Source organism: Dendrobates tinctorius, unplaced genomic scaffold (genome assembly GCF_039654945.1).
Source record: "Dendrobates tinctorius isolate UK_male_01 unplaced genomic scaffold, ASM3965494v1 ptg000003l, whole genome shotgun sequence".
Classification (NCBI taxonomy): Eukaryota; Metazoa; Chordata; class Amphibia; order Anura; family Dendrobatidae; genus Dendrobates; species Dendrobates tinctorius.
The window spans coordinates 47,728,200-47,746,351 of record NW_027361671.1 but is presented as its reverse complement, the minus strand read 5'-3'; positions in this window follow the sequence as shown (position 1 = coordinate 47,746,351).

The following is an 18,152-nucleotide window of genomic DNA, read 5'->3' as shown; positions in this document are numbered from 1 at the left end:
CTTCCCAATGGAGAATCAAGCTTCCTTTCTCTGTCTCTTTCCTGTGCCAGCAGACCCAGATCACTGTGGCCTGCTGCAGCACTTCCTTCTTCCATCCCTCTCCCGGGGATCTTCTCTGTCTCACTCTCTGTCCTTCTACATCTTCACTCACTGACTGACTCAATCAATGACTGACTGACTGAATGACTCACTCAACTCTTCCCGCTCTTTTATGTAAACTAAACTCCACCCACCTCCCAGCACGTTTCGTGTTCCAAGCAGGGAGCCACCAAGGGGTGCTATGCTACACTCCAAGCAGGGAGCCGCCGAAGGTGCTTTGCTACACTACTTTGTGGTGTGGAGTGCAGGTGTTGGAGTGTGGTCAGGTGACTCCACCTTACCTGGATGGTGGGGTACCACACCTCAGGAGGAGGTGCAGTACCTCTGTGGCGACTGAACCCTCAGGGGCGCCACATAAGCCCGAAAGGGCAGGGTCCTCTCTCCCCTCTATATCAGTCTGCGATTGTTAGTTTATTTACTGTAAGTGATATCTGTAATTTGTATGTAACCCCTTCTCATGTACAGCACCATGGAATCAATGGTGCTATATAAATAAATAATAATAATAATAGATAGAATCATTAGTAACTTATTTTGCACAGGCCCTTATTAAAACAAGGCTTTCCGATATTTTGGGCCGCCTAACACTTCAATCTTTTAACTCACTACAGTTAACAGTCTACTTGTTATAGTAGATACTATACTGCAGAGCATAGCCCTATATCAATTTTCAGGTCTACTGAAGAATTATATCCTGAATATTTTTTTTTAGATATTTTAATTACACAATTGAAACTCTTCAAGAAGGTTATAAATAATAACTGATTATAATGGTCCAAATGGCCCGAGGTAACTTTTGAGCACATGCCATCAAGGTCACTTCTAGACTGAATTGCTAATGGAGTTGTAGTAAAGGATGAGGAGAATGACATTGCAACCCTGTGCGCTATTGGTTCTCTGTATTAAATATCTGGGTTGTTACAATGCTGTGTAATGTGCCCTTAAAGGGTTATTCTCAAGTACTTTAATGGTGAAAATTGCAAGCTGCTTAGGAAGACATGCTATTTTGCAATTTACTTGATATTAAAAGTCCTCTATGTTTTCAAGAATAAAGGGAATTTTAGTTCTATAGTTTACTGCTTATTGACTAGCTTACCAATGACTTCGGCAGTCTAGCAGCGATGGGGAATGCAGAGGTAGTGCTCTTGGCCCACTTGCAAGGAACAGACCATCTAAGATGTTAGCATCCTGGCGCAGGTAATTACATCATTTTATGACTGCTTGCACTTGGATGCTAACTGCATAAAAGATTTGGCTGTTTTGCACTATAAGGTTGGGTGAGTATTTATGTTATTATTTTAGGCAGTAATATTTATTTTAAGCAGACAGATGACATCAGAGGCTCTAGTGTATACCCTGTAGACACTTAGTCACGTACCTCCAGGGTAATCCCGGCTCATGGTGCAGTGTGTTCACACCTGTCAGGCTTATACAGTCTAAACAGACTTCCATTTCCTTCAGGCTCAGATTTGACAGGAAGGTGAGTTTGCGCAAGTTGGAAATAGATGGGGATGACGCTGGAAATATGAGAAGTGAAACGTGTCTGTGTTGCAAATTCTTTAAATGAGCTAAAGGAAGAGGTCTATCTGTCCGTCCTAACCACTGCTCAATTAAGCAGAGGTGCACATACTGGAATTTCACTCCATTCATTGACTAGGAAACTGCCAGAAATAACGGAGCATTGTACTTGTTTATGAATGGTGCAGTGGTACGCGTGGACGAACAACATTCTCTGGTGTGATGGGGGCCCACCAATTGGATCCATAATACTCAGTAAATTATCCCATATTCTATTGATAGTAGTTAGCTTAAAAAATTGTCAAAAAAAAATTAAATAATAAGTCTTTTTGAATGTTCTAAAAAGTTCAATTAATTGCTCATAATTCTAAAACTCTGGTCGCATGTTGAGAAAGTCAGTGGAATAAATTGATTCTTAACTGTGGGAAATGAACAATAAAATCAGTAAGCTACAAACAGGATAGGAAATCAGGAACTCAACCAAAGAACCATGAACTGGTAATCCTTCCAGTGTGCTGTATACTTTTCTGTCTCTCTGAGATGTGAAGTTACCTTTCAATACCAGTAATTTCATATCTATGGTGCTGTGATCAGGCATACAAAGATGTTTTGCCACAGGTAGATCCATTCTTTTTTCTCTTATTGTGTGACGATGAGAATTCATCTTTGTTCTCAGTTTGTGCCCAGTCTCCCCCACATACAGACCCCCAGTTGGACATTTAGTACAAATAATTAAGTACACCACATTAGATGTAATGCAGGTGAAAGTACCTGGGATCTTGTAGTCCTGATGTGAGTTGGGGATCTTTATCTTGTCCGTGGTCATTATAAATGGACAGGTTTTACATTTTTTCTGGTTGCAAGGAAAGGTTCCTGCATCTGTTGGAGAGAACAGGGAGCTTCTGACAATGATGCTTCTTAGATTTGGGGGCTGCCTAAAACACAGCAGTGGGGGGTCTGGAAAAATGGATTGTAATTTGGCATCTTTTTTTAGTAAAGGTTGTAATTTCCATGCAGCTCCCCTTAGCACCTCCAGATTTGGGTTGTAGGTGACTACTAGAGGCACCCGGTTATTTTCTTCTTTAGCTTTGTAATGTAGCAGGTGATTCTTTGACATTCTGGTGGCTCTTGTAATTTGGTTTTGAATTGTTCCCGGATGGTAGCCCTGATTCAAAAAGGTCTTTCTGAGGCGACCAAGGTGTTCATCTCTATCCATGGGGTTGGAACATATACGACTGTATCTGATGGCTTGGCTGTAGATAATAGAGTTCATTATGTGTTTTGGATGGAAACTGTCCCATTCAAGGTATGTTGGATAGTCAATTGGCTTATGATACAGGGATGTCTCTATTTCATTGTTCTTTAGCTTAATGATGGTGTCCAAAAAGTTAATCTCAGTGCTGGAGTAGTTGAGTGTTAAGTTGGTGGTGGGATGAAATTGATTAAACTGTTCATGGAACGTCTTTAGCTGTGGCTCAGACTCCATCCAGATGATTAAAATATCATCAATATAGCGGTAGTAGGCCAGAGGCCTGATGGGACATGAGAACAATAAGTTGCTTTCAAGCTTGGCCATGAAAAGATTTGCATAGTGTGGAGCCATTTTACTTCCCATACCTGTGCCAGTCTCCTGTAGATATACACTCACTGGCCACTTTATTAGGTACACCATGCTAGTAACGGGTTGGACCCCCTTTTGCCTTCAGAACTGCCTCAATTCTTCGTGGCAGAGATTCAACAAGGTGCTGGAAGCATTCCTCAGAGATTTTGGACCATATTGACATGATGGCATCACACAGTTGGCGCAGATTTGTCGGCTGCACATCCCTGATGCGAATCTCCCGTTCCACCACATCCCAAAGATGCTCTATTGGATTGAGATCTGGTGACTGAGGAGGCCATTTGAGTACAGTGAACTCATTGTCATGTTCAAGAAACCAATCTGAGATGATTCGAGCTTTATGACATGGCGCATTATCCTGCTGAAAGTAGCCATCAGATGCCTGTTCTTAGCTGAGAGGAGTGGTACCCAGTGTGGTCTTCTGCTGCTGTAGCCCATCTGCCTCAAAGTTCGACGCACTGTGCGTTCAGAGATGCTCTTCTGCCTACCTTGGTTGTAACGGGTGGCAATTTGAGTCACTGTTGCCTTTCTATCAGCTCGAACCAGTCTGCCCATTCTCCTCTGACCTCTGGCATCAACAAGGCATTTCCGGCCACAGAACTGCCGCTCACTGGATTTTTTTTCTTTTTCGGACCATTCTCTGTAAACCCTAGAGATGGTTGTGCGTGAAAATCCCAGTAGATCAGCAGTTTCTGAAATACTCAGACCAGCCCTTCTGGCACCAACAATCATGCCACGTTCAAAGGCACTCAAATCACCTTTCTTCCCCATACTGATGCTCGGTTTGAACTGCAGGAGATTGTCTTGACCATGTCTACATGCCTAAATGCACTGAGTTGCCGCCATGTGATTGGCTGATTAGAAATTAAGTCTTAACACACAGTTGGACAGGTGTACCTAATAAAGTGGCCAGTGAGTGTATCTTGTTGTCAAATTCAAAGTAATTGTGGGTGAGGATTAAATTTATAAATTTCACCACAGAATCAGCATCAGTCCCTGTGTTTTCCATGAAGAATTTGCAGGCATTTAATCCATCCTGGTGTGGGATATTAGAGTACAAAGATTCCGCATCCATGGTGGCCTGGATGGTTCCTTCTGGTAAAGGACCATGAATTCTCATCACCACACAATAAGAGAAAAAAGAATGGATATATGTGGCAAAACATTTTTGTATGCCTGATTACAGCACCATAGATATGAAATTACTGGTATTGAAAGGTAACTTCACATCTCAGAGAGACAGAAAAGTCTGGGAGTACAAGCTCATGATGACCCTTGACACTCTCAATGCAGGAATGAATGTGTCGCATGGATGTCTTTTTACATCAATTAAGGAATTTTCTCCTAAGAGCTTGTGGGGGCATCACAACACATTAGGAGACCCCAATCAGAGGACAATAAAACTTTCACTCCTTATCTATGAACTGGTCCAATATTTATGTTTATTCCAATCCCATAATGATAGTGCTGCTTCACGTCACTTGTCTTATCTATTGCATTTTTTCTGTGTTTTGTTGTGCATAAATATGTGATTCTTCAGATTTTGTATTAGTCAATGCCTGATGAAGAGACCTGAGTAGTCTTGAAAGCTTGCAATGTGTTACCATCTTTTCAGTAGCCATTAAAAGGTATCAACCACTGAGGACTCTCAATTCTGAATATTCTTTTATCTACTGGCTAACACGGTACAAAGATATATATCTTTCCTGTATATTTTAGGACATTGTTAATTGGCATTTTTCACCACTATGTGTAACTCTCCTGTAGTTACATTACTATAGTTACACTAGCGAAAGTCTCCATAAAACCATCATAAACTGCATTACACATGCTTTGGATATGCCAATAATATGTAAATGCTGCTACTTTAGTTAGACTTGCCTATTGTTCATTAGAGGAAGTCTTTTTGATTTTCTATTAAGTACCACAAAATAATGAAACCATGGAAACAAGCACCTGTCATCAGTATCCTAACACTGTCAGCACAATTGTGTAATCGCATGAATGGTTTGTAGTATCGGGTCAGGCAAAACATGAGAGGCAAATTATATTTCCTGTCTAGATCAAGATTACGCTGATTGACTCAGAGAAAATATTTCTTGTGAGTTTGAAAGAAATAGACTATAAACTTTGTGACACAAGGTTACCCGTGACATGCCATTACTAAAGACTATCTGCACGTCTGATTTTTAAATAATTACGACAAGGTAAAAGTTTTTTTTATAGCAATAGAATTAGTCACTAGATGGTGGCCAATTCTAATGCATCGGGTATTCTAGATAAAAAAAATTTAGAAATAAGGTTATTCTCATCTTCCGACGGCCCCCGATCTCCTCTCCATGCTCCCGGCATCTTCCGGTCCCAGTAATGCTTAGCACGAAGGACTGGAGATGATGTCACTCTCGCGAGAGCGCAACGTCATCAGCGATCTTTCGCGCAAAGCATTACTGGGACCGGAAGATGCCGGGCACGTGGTGAGAGGAGGGAAAGAGTCCGGGGGGCCGTCGGAAGGTGAGTATATCACTATTTTTTATTTTAATTCTATTTTTTACAGGCTTATGGTACCCAGGGCCTGGAGGAGAGTCTCCTCTCCTCCAGACCCTGGGTACCATCCACACATTGAGCGCTGTGCCGGTCATCTCCCGGCTGCGTCGCCGCTGACCTCCGTGTGGCAGGAGATGACCTGCGGCAACCGTCGGGAGATTAGCGGCTAGTGCCGCAGATCTCCTGACGGTAGCGGTGGCGTTTGTTGTTCGAATTCCGCACCAATTCGCAGCCGGACTGCTCCTGTCGCTGATTGGTCGCGGCTGGCCGGGCGAGACCAATCAGTGACGTGGGATTTCAGTTACAGACAGACAGAATTAGATGATTATATAGTAGATTCTCAATATATATGTATCGAAACTCATGTTATTGGTGCCGTTTTTCTATTCCATTTACTAGAATTATTACCCTGTATCCTCATTTCGATCAAATCTTCTGATTATGGTGCGGGTTGAACCTCATTGACTGATACTTATTATTGTGATGTCAACCTCTTTGATATTAAATGTTGTGCACTATTCTCACCAAATTTGAGATGGAGAATCTAAATGGCAAATTATTAATTAACTCCTTCCATATATGTGACATACATGTTGGGTGCCAATGTATGAATTGGGCCTCTAACTGCATCAACCTGAGATATCTCTTATTATTGTAGTTTAAGTGGTTGTGGGGTGCTGATGGGTTGCTACAATAGACAAAAGCCTACTGTCACAATCCATTTTTGGATCTGTGGCAGATCTGGATTCTCACATATAAACTTTTTTCCTTTCAGGCCATTGGGGGTTAATATCAGTTTTTCCCCCCCTGTGGCGACTGGTGTAATTACATTGTTGCTGAATTTTCTGATGCAGGTGGTGACCACTCCCACCTTCCTTTAAAAGGTCACCTGATGCATCAGCTGAGTGTTCGTGATAAAGGTCCTTTTGGATACCAACTGTGCTGAAGACAGGAGGTTGCTGGTGCAGTGGTGCTTCAGCTGAATACTACTATCTGGTGCCTTACTCTGCTGTGCGGTGCATTGCAGCAGAGAAAGTTAAGTGTGGTTTTTGTTGCCCTGTTCCTTTTGTTGGGTCGTGTCACACAGGGCTAGTCACTTTGTGACACCTACTGATGACCCTCGTGTATTCCATCTTTGTACTGGTATGAATTCCATTGATGTGGCTGTTATGCCGCCATCTGCCTCCCAGCCCCAAGATACTTACCTCGCTCCTCGGCATACCACAGGCAGGACTCCTCCGGGGGTCTCTCCTCCACTTCCAACTTGGCTGGCGCGTCAAGGGTCCCATCCATCAGGTGCGCGCACCCGGCTGCTTTGGCCGTGGCCGAGTGCCTCCTCTGCTTCTTTTGCAGCCTGACCCGGAAGTACCCTCCTCTGGGTGGCTGCAACAGGTATATCAGACTGCTTCCTCTTTAAGTAAGTGTCTGATTATTACCATTGCATCTGTGCTGGACCAGTCTTGATTCCAGCACGGGTGCTCATCTGTATTTAGGTCCCAGTGTGCATCCTAGTGCACTCTGCTCTCCTACTTTCAGCATGCTTCCCAGTGCACGTTCTGCTTTCTCCTGTATCCATCGTGCTTCCCAGTGCGCGCTCTGCACTCTCCTGTATCCAGCGTGCTTCCCAGTGCATGCTCTGCGCTCCCCTGTATCCAGCGTGCTTCCCAGTGCGCGCCCTGCGCTCTACTATACCCGGTGTGCTTCTTAGAGCATGCTCCATGCTCTCCCGTACATACTCTGCACGGTCCTGTACTCCTCGTGCTTTCTCCAGAACCCAGTGTGCTTCTTCTTACCCGCCCTGCTAACTTCGGTTTCTCGCGTGCCTTCTTCCCCAGCCTCCTTCGAGCTGGCCTCCTGGTACCAGCAGTCATGGTACTTTACTCCCCTGGGTCTGCCCCTGACACTATACAGATAGGGGGTGGTCCTCATTAGGTCAGCTTGCCCAGGGTGGGTTGGTATCATGGCCCAGAGGGTCCACTCCAGGAGACGTAAAAGTGACTTAATAGAAGACTGTCAAATGTCTAATGCACTGCAAAACAGAAGATCACAGGGTCCAACCCCCTAGGGGTACTAATAAAAAAACCTATGAAACTGTAAATAATAAAATAAATTATTAAAAAAATTAGCATGTTTGGCACCACCATATCGGTAAGTCCAAACTTTACAAATCTAACGTAATTTATCCCATACAGCGAATGTTGAATTGCTGTTTTCCAGTCATCTACAATAATATGTGAGCAAGAAGGGGCACTCACCACTGACGACTAGTGTTGAACATTCCGATACTGCAAATATCGGGTATCGGCCGATATTCGCCGTATCGGAATTCCGATACCGAGTACCGGTATTTTTACAATATCGGATACCGGAATCGTAAGTTCCCATAGTGCAATGAGCCACTTTTGTGGCTGTGATTGCTGAAATGATGTCATCGTGATGCGCGGTCTGGGCGCATCATGATGTGCGGTCTGTATGGGACTGCTGGGGGTCTGTGCCGGCTGCCGGGGGTCTGTGCGGACTGCCGGGGGTCTGTGCGGGCCTGACGGGGGGGTCTGTATGAGCCTGCCGGGGGTCTGTGCCGGCTGCCGGGGGTCTGTTCGGACTGCCGGGGGTCTGTACGGGCCTGCCGGGGGTCTGTGCGGACTGCCGGGGGTCTGTGCGGGCCTGACGGGGGTCTGTGCGGGCCTGACGGGGGTCTGTGCGGGGCTGCCGGGGGTCTGTGCGGACTGCCGGGGGTCTGTGCGGGCCTGCCGGGGGTCTGTGCCGGCTGCCAGGGGTCTGTGCGGGCCGGCCGGGGGTTGTGTGTGTGTGTGCAGGCATCGTCCGATGGGATTACAAGTCCCATCGGGCTATGCCTGCTACAATGACAGTGATTGACACATTAGCCAATGATGGGACAGTAGTAGTCCCATCATCCGGCTAATGTGTTGAATGTAAAAAAGAAAAAAAAATATACATACTACATACATGCTACATTCATACAGCATGCATACATACTACATATATACTACATTCATACCGCATATATGCAACATTCATACAACATACATACTACATACATACAACATACATACAACATACATACAACATACATACATAGTACATATTACATATATACTACATTCATACAACATACATACATGCATACTACATACATACTACATATATACTACATTCATACAACATACATACATGCATACTACATACATACTACATATATACTACAGTCATACAACATACATACATGCATACTACATGCTGCATACATACTTCATATATACTACATTCATACAACATACACACATACTACATACATACTTCATATATACTACATTCATACAACATACATACATGCATACTACATACATACTACATATATACAACATACATACATGCATACTACATACTACATACATACTACATATATACTACATTCATACAACATACATACATGCATACTACATACATACTACATACATACAACATACATACAACATACATACAACATGCTACAGACATACAAAATACATACTACATACATACTACATACAATACATTCATACATTCATACAATACATACATATAGACATACAGTACATATAACATAGAGTATATACTCACCATCACTTGTCACTTTGTTCCCGGAAGCCAGTGTCATCTATAAAAAATATGAAAAAAAACAAACAAGCAATATACTCCCTGATCCGCAGAAATCCACGAGTGTCCCACGACGATCTCCTGCACTGCATCACTGAGAGGTTACTATGGTTCACTGGTCTCACATTATGGCAAAAGCTGCGTGCGAACTTTCTCACACAGCAATGCCAAAAGTGAGACTAGGGACTATTTTTTTACAGTGGCGGAGGAATACAGTGCGGAAGGATACCTACCTCCCGTCATTGTATTCCTGGGGCCCCTAGAGAGCGGTCGCATCAGCTGATGCTGCTGTCCTCCACGGAAGATTGTTGTGGGACACTCGTGGATTTCTACGGATCAGGGAGTATATCGCTTGTTTGTTATTTTCATATTTTTTATAGATGACACTGGCTTCGGGGATCAAAGTGACAAGTGATGGTGCGTATGTACTCTATGTTGTATGTACTGTATGTCTATATGTATGTATTGTATGAATGTATTGTATGTAGTATGTAGCATGTATGTAGTATGTATGTTGTATGTCTGTAGTATGTATTTTGTATGTCTGTAGCATGTTGTATGTATGTAGTATGTATGTTGTATGAATGTAGTATATATGTAGTATGTACTATGTATGTATGTTGTATGAATGTAGTATATATGCAGTATGTATGTATGTTGTATGAATGTTGTATATACTGTATGTAGTATGTATGCATGCTGTTTGAATGTAGTATATATGTAGTATGTATGTATGCTGTATGAATGTAGTATATATGAAGTATGTATGTAGTACATAGTATGTACACTCACTGGCCACTTTATTAGGTACACCTGTCCAACTGTGTGTTAAGACTTAATTTCTAATCAGCCAATCACATGGCGGCAACTCAGTGCATTTAGGCATGTAGACATGGTCAAGACAATCTCCTGCAGTTCAAACCGAGCATCAGTATGGGGAAGAAAGGTGATTTGAGTGCCTTTGAACGTGGCATGATTGTTGGTGCCAGAAGGGCTGGTCTGAGTATTTCAGAAACTGCTGATCTACTGGGATTTTCACGCACAACCATCTCTAGGGTTTACAGAGAATGGTCCGAAAAAGAAAAAAAAACCAGTGAGCGGCAGTTCTGTGGCCGGAAATGCCTTGTTGATGCCAGAGGTCAGAGGAGAATGGGCATACTGGTTCGAGCTGATAGAAAGGCAACAGTGACTCAAATTGCCACCCGTTACAACCAAGGTAGGCAGAAGAGCATCTCTGAACGCACAGTGCGTCGAACTTTGAGGCAGATGGGCTACAGCAGCAGAAGACCACACTGGGTACCACTCCTCTCAGCTAAGAACAGGAAACTGAGGCTAAAATTTGCACAAGCTCATCGAAATTGGACAGTAGAAGATTGGAAAAACGTTGCCTGGTCTGATGAGTCTCGATTTCTGCTGCGACATTCGGATGGTAGGGTCAGAATTTGGCATAAACAACATGAAAGCATGGATCCATCCTGCCTTGTATCAACGGTTCAGGCTGGTGGTGGTGGTGTCATGGTGTGGGGAATTTTTTCTTGGCACTCTTTGGGCCCCTTGGTACCAATTGAGCATCGTTGCAACGCCACAGCCTACCCGAGTATTGTTGCTGACCATGTCCATCCCTTTATGACCACAATGTACCCAACATCTGATGGCTACTTTCAGCAGGATAATGCGCCATGTCATAAAGCTCGAATCATCTCAGATTGGTTTCTTGAACATGACAATGAGTTCACTGTACTCAAATGGCCTCCTCAGTCACCAGATCTCAATCCAATAGAGCATCTTTGGGATGTGGTGGAACGGGAGATTCGCATCAGGGATGTGTAGCCGACAAATCTGCGCCAACTGTGTGATGCCATCATGTCAATATGGTCCAAAATCTCTGAGGAATGCTTCCAGCACCTTGTTGAATCTCTGCCACGAAGAATTGAGGCAGTTCTGAAGGCAAAAGGGGGTCCAACCCCTTACTAGCATGGTGTACCTAATAAAGTGGCCAGTGAGTGTATGTATGTATGTTGTATGAATGCAGTATGTATGTAGTATGTATGTATGTTGTATGAATGTAGTATATATGTAGTATGTATGCAGTATGTATGTATTGTGAGGTAGCGCTGTCTTGCAGGTTGGGGGACACTCGCTTGGCAGCGATAAAATAGGTCCCGCACAGGTTTTCATCAACCATAACACAGTCCTTTCGGTTTATTAATCCTCATAAACCAGGACAGCAACAGAAAGCAGCACTTAACAGCACAGTCAGCATAGCGTCTATGTTAGCAATGTCCTATAGTCACATAAGCAGTGCAATATTCAATGTGCAGGGTTCCTAGCCCCAAGTTATCTCACCCACGTCCGGGTAGCCTCACAGTTCCTTTATCATGCAGCAGACATTCATTCCCTCCAGGGAACTAACAGGTGCTGGCAGCCATTACACACAGCGTCCACACGTGCTGTCAGGCAGGAAGCCCCATCTCAGCGGGACCTTCCACACTGGACCAACCGGGTCCAAGCATTCACTACCATGTGACCAGACCTAGGTACCTTATATGGTCCATAACCACACCCACAGGTGATCACATGGCTATGACCTCACTAAAGGTCCTATTGCACACAGCCACACACAGGCTTCCCTGACACATTGTAACGGAACCGTCAGCAGTACCTCTGCTGACCATTATGATCATTCAGTATCCTACACCTATTAGGACAATGGAAATGCTTATACGGCTGTCCTGGGACACCCACACAGCGCCCCCTAGCTGACACAGTGGTCACTACACCACATACCTCCCCCCATGTTCAAACCTGTGGGCTTGAACACACATTACCCCAGGATCTCGCGACCGGGCACTCATTACACCTTGCCCTACCGGTCGAGAGAACCGTCTCTGTCTGTCATACAGTCTTTTCTCTACGTTAGGCCTCCCCCGCCCCCAGCAGTCAGAATAACGGCCTTGGTCTTTTGCCCTCCAGTCAAAGTCCGTCAGCGTGACCAGACACTTTTTAGTCTCCATCTGTCTGCAGTGCGCTTTGCCACCTGATCTTTCTCTCATTGACCATCTCTCTCAGTTGGTGCAGTCATAAGTCTTAGTCGAGCCTGTTGTCTGGCCTGAGTCGGACTCAGTCAGCGTCTCACAGGAACTACGGTCTTTCAACGTCACCCTGCCAGTTGAACTACCACTTGTTGACACACTTCGGCCATCTGCCATGTCCCTTCTTGGAGGAACCGTTCGGGACCTTACGTCTTGTTGGGTTGCAGGCGGCCGCCACCTGTTATTCTGTACTTCTTTATTAATTCCCCGGCGGTCCTGCCTCAACTGCTCAATCTCTTGCAGGTACCCCACTCGATAATCCAAGAGCATCCGAAAGTCTCTCAGGCTTTCCACGGAGCCAACCACCAGGATGGGAATCCTACCCCCCTCACTGGATACTTGGTCTTCACCATCAGGAGGGATCCTCACTCTCACCACACCGGAGATATTCACAAGGTCTTGCATTACCTTCCCGGATCTTCCAATGATTCTCCCAATCAGAGCTTTGGGTACCGGCATCACATCTTTCTGCAAGCCCAGTTGATCCATAGCCTCCCTTGCTAACTCTAGGCGTCGAGCAGCCTTCACATTACTCTGCCTGACCAACTGTTTGGCGTGGAGACACTGCAAATGAATCTCTTTTAGCACAGCTACCCGGTTTGCTGTATCTTCTCTGGTGGATATTATCACCAACTGCCGAGTCTCAGGTGCCCAGTGCACCTCACACGCCTTGACCGCCTCTTTGAAAGCCTCATGTACACCTTCCTCAGCACAGGCTTCTTGCATGTCTTCTGGTACATCAATCACCAACTTGAAGGTCATGGCGTTGCTCTCTTCCTGGACCGAAGGCTCTAGCTTTACCACGGACACTTCCCTCACTAAAGTGGACCCGACCAGGTGACTGTCATCTTCGGCTCGTTGCTCACCAACTTCACGAGATTTTATCTCTTCACGACCCTTTGTCAAGATGGGTACTGGCAGTTCCATTTTATCATCAGTCGGGCCCGGCCGCTGTAAATCTTCGTCCAACTTCTTCTCCCGCAGAAGACCTTTTACTACTCCTTGGAGTTCTTCCATCTCTTCCTTAAGGCTCCTGTTCACACTTTGCCAGGTGGACAGGTGACCTCTGAGCTCCAAGACTTCTTTCTCGAGCCCCTCCACCTTGTGCTCGGCCAACTGTCTCAAGATTCTTTCTTGTTTGACATGTTCTTCCACTGTCTCTTTTATTAACTGTATCTCCTGATCTTGTTCTCTTTTGGCCAGCACGTGTCGCACCACTAATTCTTTAATTATATTGTCAAAGGGTACCCCTGGGTTAGTCCCGTCAGTCGAGTGAACTCCCTGGTTACCCTCTGACCGTGTTTCTACTCCCGTTATCTTCTCGATCAGGTTACCATCAGTCTTGTCACGAGTTTCAGTCAGCACAGCACTAGATTCTGTCCTAGTGGTGGCCACTGGCAACAACCGGTCACAGTCACACCACATCGTACGGTGAACCCCCAAGACACTCTCTATCCGTGTGTCAGCTCCGCTCTTTTTGTTTACCACACCATTCACACTGTGGTACGCTTCACGTGACGTCAGGTCAGTAAATTCGTCTGACCCAATTCTTTCTCAGGTCGCCCTTACGTCTGGCCTGTCCACGTTAGGAGGCGTCAGCGTCTCAGTGTCTGCTAGTGCTACCGTAGAAATGTCTCTATCGTCCTGCCCCACATCTTTAAATATGACAAAGTCCCAGCGCCTCTCAAAGGTATGCACTAAGTTTGGTGGCATACTACCACCTTGGCACTCCCCCTTTGTCATCTCAATCAGGACTCTGTCCACTTTATAATTCACAATGACCCCGTGGACGCAGAGAACTCTGACGTTTTTCTCGGTCAGAGCTAAAACGAGCGGAGTTCCTGTCAGAGTCACCTGACTCTTTGAGTCCAACCGACCAGGGACTCCTTCCCGGTGCAGCATCACGGTACACACCTGTGGCTCATCGTTATCAGGAAAAGACACACCGCATTCCTCCCAAGACATGCACTCAAACTGCGGTTCCCAAGACATACCCACTGAAGCAACCAGTGCTGCTATTTCCTGAACCTTCCCACTTTGGGTCACCGCCCCCTTTTGGGACTCCACCCCCTTTTGGGCTACCACCCCGATTTGGGTCACCGCCCCCTTTTGGGCTACTACCCCGATTTGGGTCACCGCCCCCTTGCGGGATTTCCCCATGTCCATTCTGCAGAACTTCTTATGCCACCGTTCACACAGTACAGTTTATGTCTTTTTTTTTACGATACCACACAAGTCTTTGTTGGCACCACCACAGCTCCTGCTGTCACCGATCACCGGCACCACCGGCTGCTGTTCACCCACACACAGCGGCTGGTGTCACTGCAGCTCCTGCTACGTTGTCTTCGTGGACCCGCCGATCCACCGGAAGCCGCTTGTCCCCTTCGTAACCCCGCCGGGTTACCGGAAGCCGCTTGTCACCCTCGAAGATAAAAGAAACCACAAAAGCATGCCCATAGGGCCTTACCAGTGCAGGTATAATGGGTATAAAGAAATAATACAGGGTACTCACCCTCAATAGTTGTGTAAAGCCACAACTACTGTATCCGCTTAGTCACATGCAATAAAGCTGCAGCAGGATGGTGTAGACAGACAGCGTCTGCTACCAATGCTCAAAGAGGAGATCCCAAAAAGGAAAAACACCAGGTCCCTCTGCTGCGAGACCTTCGTGACGACACTGAGCCACAGCAAGCACCTTCAGGTTTTGCAGAGGAAAAAGAAAAAAAAACACATGCACGAAAACCTCCAAAAACTCACGTGTCCTGTTTGTGTGCTATTCAGGACGTACCGTCTCCACCTGAGACCGTCCAACACACAGGGCACACCGGGTGCTATTCAGGGATCCGACCCTCTTCCCAGAGTTTCCCAACACACCGGTCTCACCAGGTCCAAGGTCATATCACGTTTTCCAGGGATCCAATTCCTCTCCCAGAACCTCACAACACTGACCCTCCAGGACCTTGCTCACTGACCCAGGTCAGTACAACAACGAACACCTGTTCGTTACCTGTGTCGGCCACACAGGTCCTCGGGTACCTCTTATCCGCAGAGGCACTCTAGCAATCACCAGTCTCTTTCACTGAGCTGCTGTCAGTATGCGGCTTTCACAACAGTCAGCCGTGCTGGCTCAGCGTTGCCAGCACTGCAACATGTGCTGTTGGAACCGCAGCCCTTAGCAACAAAGTTTTTTTTTTTTTTTTTTTGTGCAGTCCTTTTCCGTTGCCCCCAGCAACAAGGCTACTATATTGCCAGCATTCTCCACCATTTGTGAGGCAGCGCTGTCTTACAGGTTGGGGGACACTCGCTTGGCAGCGATAAAACAGGTCCGGCACAGGTTTTCATCAACCATAACACAGTCCTTTCGGTTTATTAATCCTCATGAACCAGGACAGCAACAGAAAGCAGCACTTAACAGCACAGTCAGCATAGCGTCCATGTTAGCAATGTCCTATAGTCACATAAGCAGTGCAATATTCAATGTGCAGGGTTCCTAGCCCCAAGTTATCTCACCCACGTCCGGGTAGCCTCACGGTTCCTTTATCATGCAGCAGACATTCATTCCCTCCAGGGAACTAACAGGTGCTGGCAGCCATTACACACAGCGTCCACACGTGCTGTCAGGCAGGAAGCCCCATCTCAGCGGGACCTTCCACACTGGACCAACCGGGTCCAAACATTCACTACCATGTGACCAGACCTAGGTACCTTATATGGTCCATAACCACACCCACAGGTGATCACATGGCTATGACCTCATTAAAGGTCCTATTGCACACAGCCACACACAGGCTTCCCTGACACATTGTAACGGAACCGTCAGCAGTACCTCTGCTGACCATTATGATCATTCAGCATCCTACACCTATTAGGACAATGGAAATGCTTATACGGCTGTCCTGGGACACCCACACAGCGTCCCCTAGCTGACACAGTGGTCACTACACCACAGTATGCATGTATGTATGTTGTATGAATGTAGTATATATGTAGTATGTATGTAGTATGTAGTATGCATGTATTTTGTATGAATGTAGTATATATGTAGCATGTACTGTATGTAGTATGTAGTATGCATGTATGTATGTTGTATGAATGTAGCATATATGTAGTATGTATTATGTTGTATGAATGCAGTATATATGTAGTATGTACTATGTATGTATGTATGTTGTATGAATGTAGTATATATGAAATATGTATGTAGTATGTAGTATGTATGTATGTTGTATGACTGTAGTATATATGTAGTATGTATGTATGTTGTATGACTGTTGTATATATGTAGTATGTATGTATGCTGTATGAATGTAGTATATATGTAGTATGTATGTATGTTGTATGAATGTAGTATATATGAAGTATGTATGTAGTATGTAGTATGTATATATACTGTATGAATGTTGTATATATGTAGTATGTATGTAGTATGTTTTTTTTGGGGGTTTTTTTTACATTCAACACATTAGCCGGATAATGGGACTACTACTGTCCCATCATTGGCTAATGTGTCAATCACTGTCATTGTAGCAGGCATAGCACGATGGGACTTATAGTCCCATCGGACGATGCCTGCACACCCACACAACCCCCGGCAGGCCCGCACAGACCCCCGGCAGACCCGCACAGACCCCCAGCAGTCCACACAGACCCCCAGCAGCCGGCACAGACCCCCGGCAGGCCCGTACAGACCCCCGGCAGGCCCGTACAGACCCCCGGCAGGCCCGCACAGACCCCCGGCAGTCCCGCACAGACCCCCGGCAGGCCCGTACAGACCCCCAGCAGGACCGCACAGACCCCGCCTGCACACACAGACACGCACAGTGTCTGCCCACGCACCGCCCACACTCTTCCCCCCTCCCGAACAGGATGTGCAAGTAAAGTGTTCTGCCCTCTGAATAGGGCAAATATGTTTGCATTATGTGCTAGTTTAGCACCATCTAGTGGTTGCTGAATTTATAGCTATGTCTTAAATAGCATTTACAGTCTGTGTATTTAACAGAATAATAATAATCTTTATTTTTTTTATTCTTTATAGTTTTACCGCATGTTCTATACTCTTCACCAATAAACAAGTTAGACTACAGAGAACAGTCTGCTTATTTTGGAAGAAAGAAGGTGGTTTATGCTGTATGCTGAATTGCACACCGTGTCAGCGTGTATGAAGGCAGAACACAAGGTATAGTGCAACAACTTTTTTGCTTGCAGTACCAGCCCACGACACACAAAACAGTTGTAATACAGAGACACAAGTTATAGATCAGCATCTAATGGCTTTGCTAATGAATAAATAATGTTGAATCTGTCAGTGGTGAATGACGCTTTTTCCTTACAGCAAAAATAAATGATGTAGTACAAAAAAAGATCACCGGTAAAATGGTGGTAAAGAGTGTGACTGTCACGTGTGTCTGGACGCAGCGAGTACCGCAAGGCGAACCCATATGACACACGTGACCCTGGATACACCGCCTCCAGTTGGGCGAATTTAAATAATAGGTCGTGCAGCTGGATACACCGCCTCTAACTGGCGAATTTAGACATTACACGTATATACAAGTCTGGAAACCCCGCCTCCAGTAAGGTGAATTTAAACAATAAGGGAAACCTGGGAAACATTAACAATG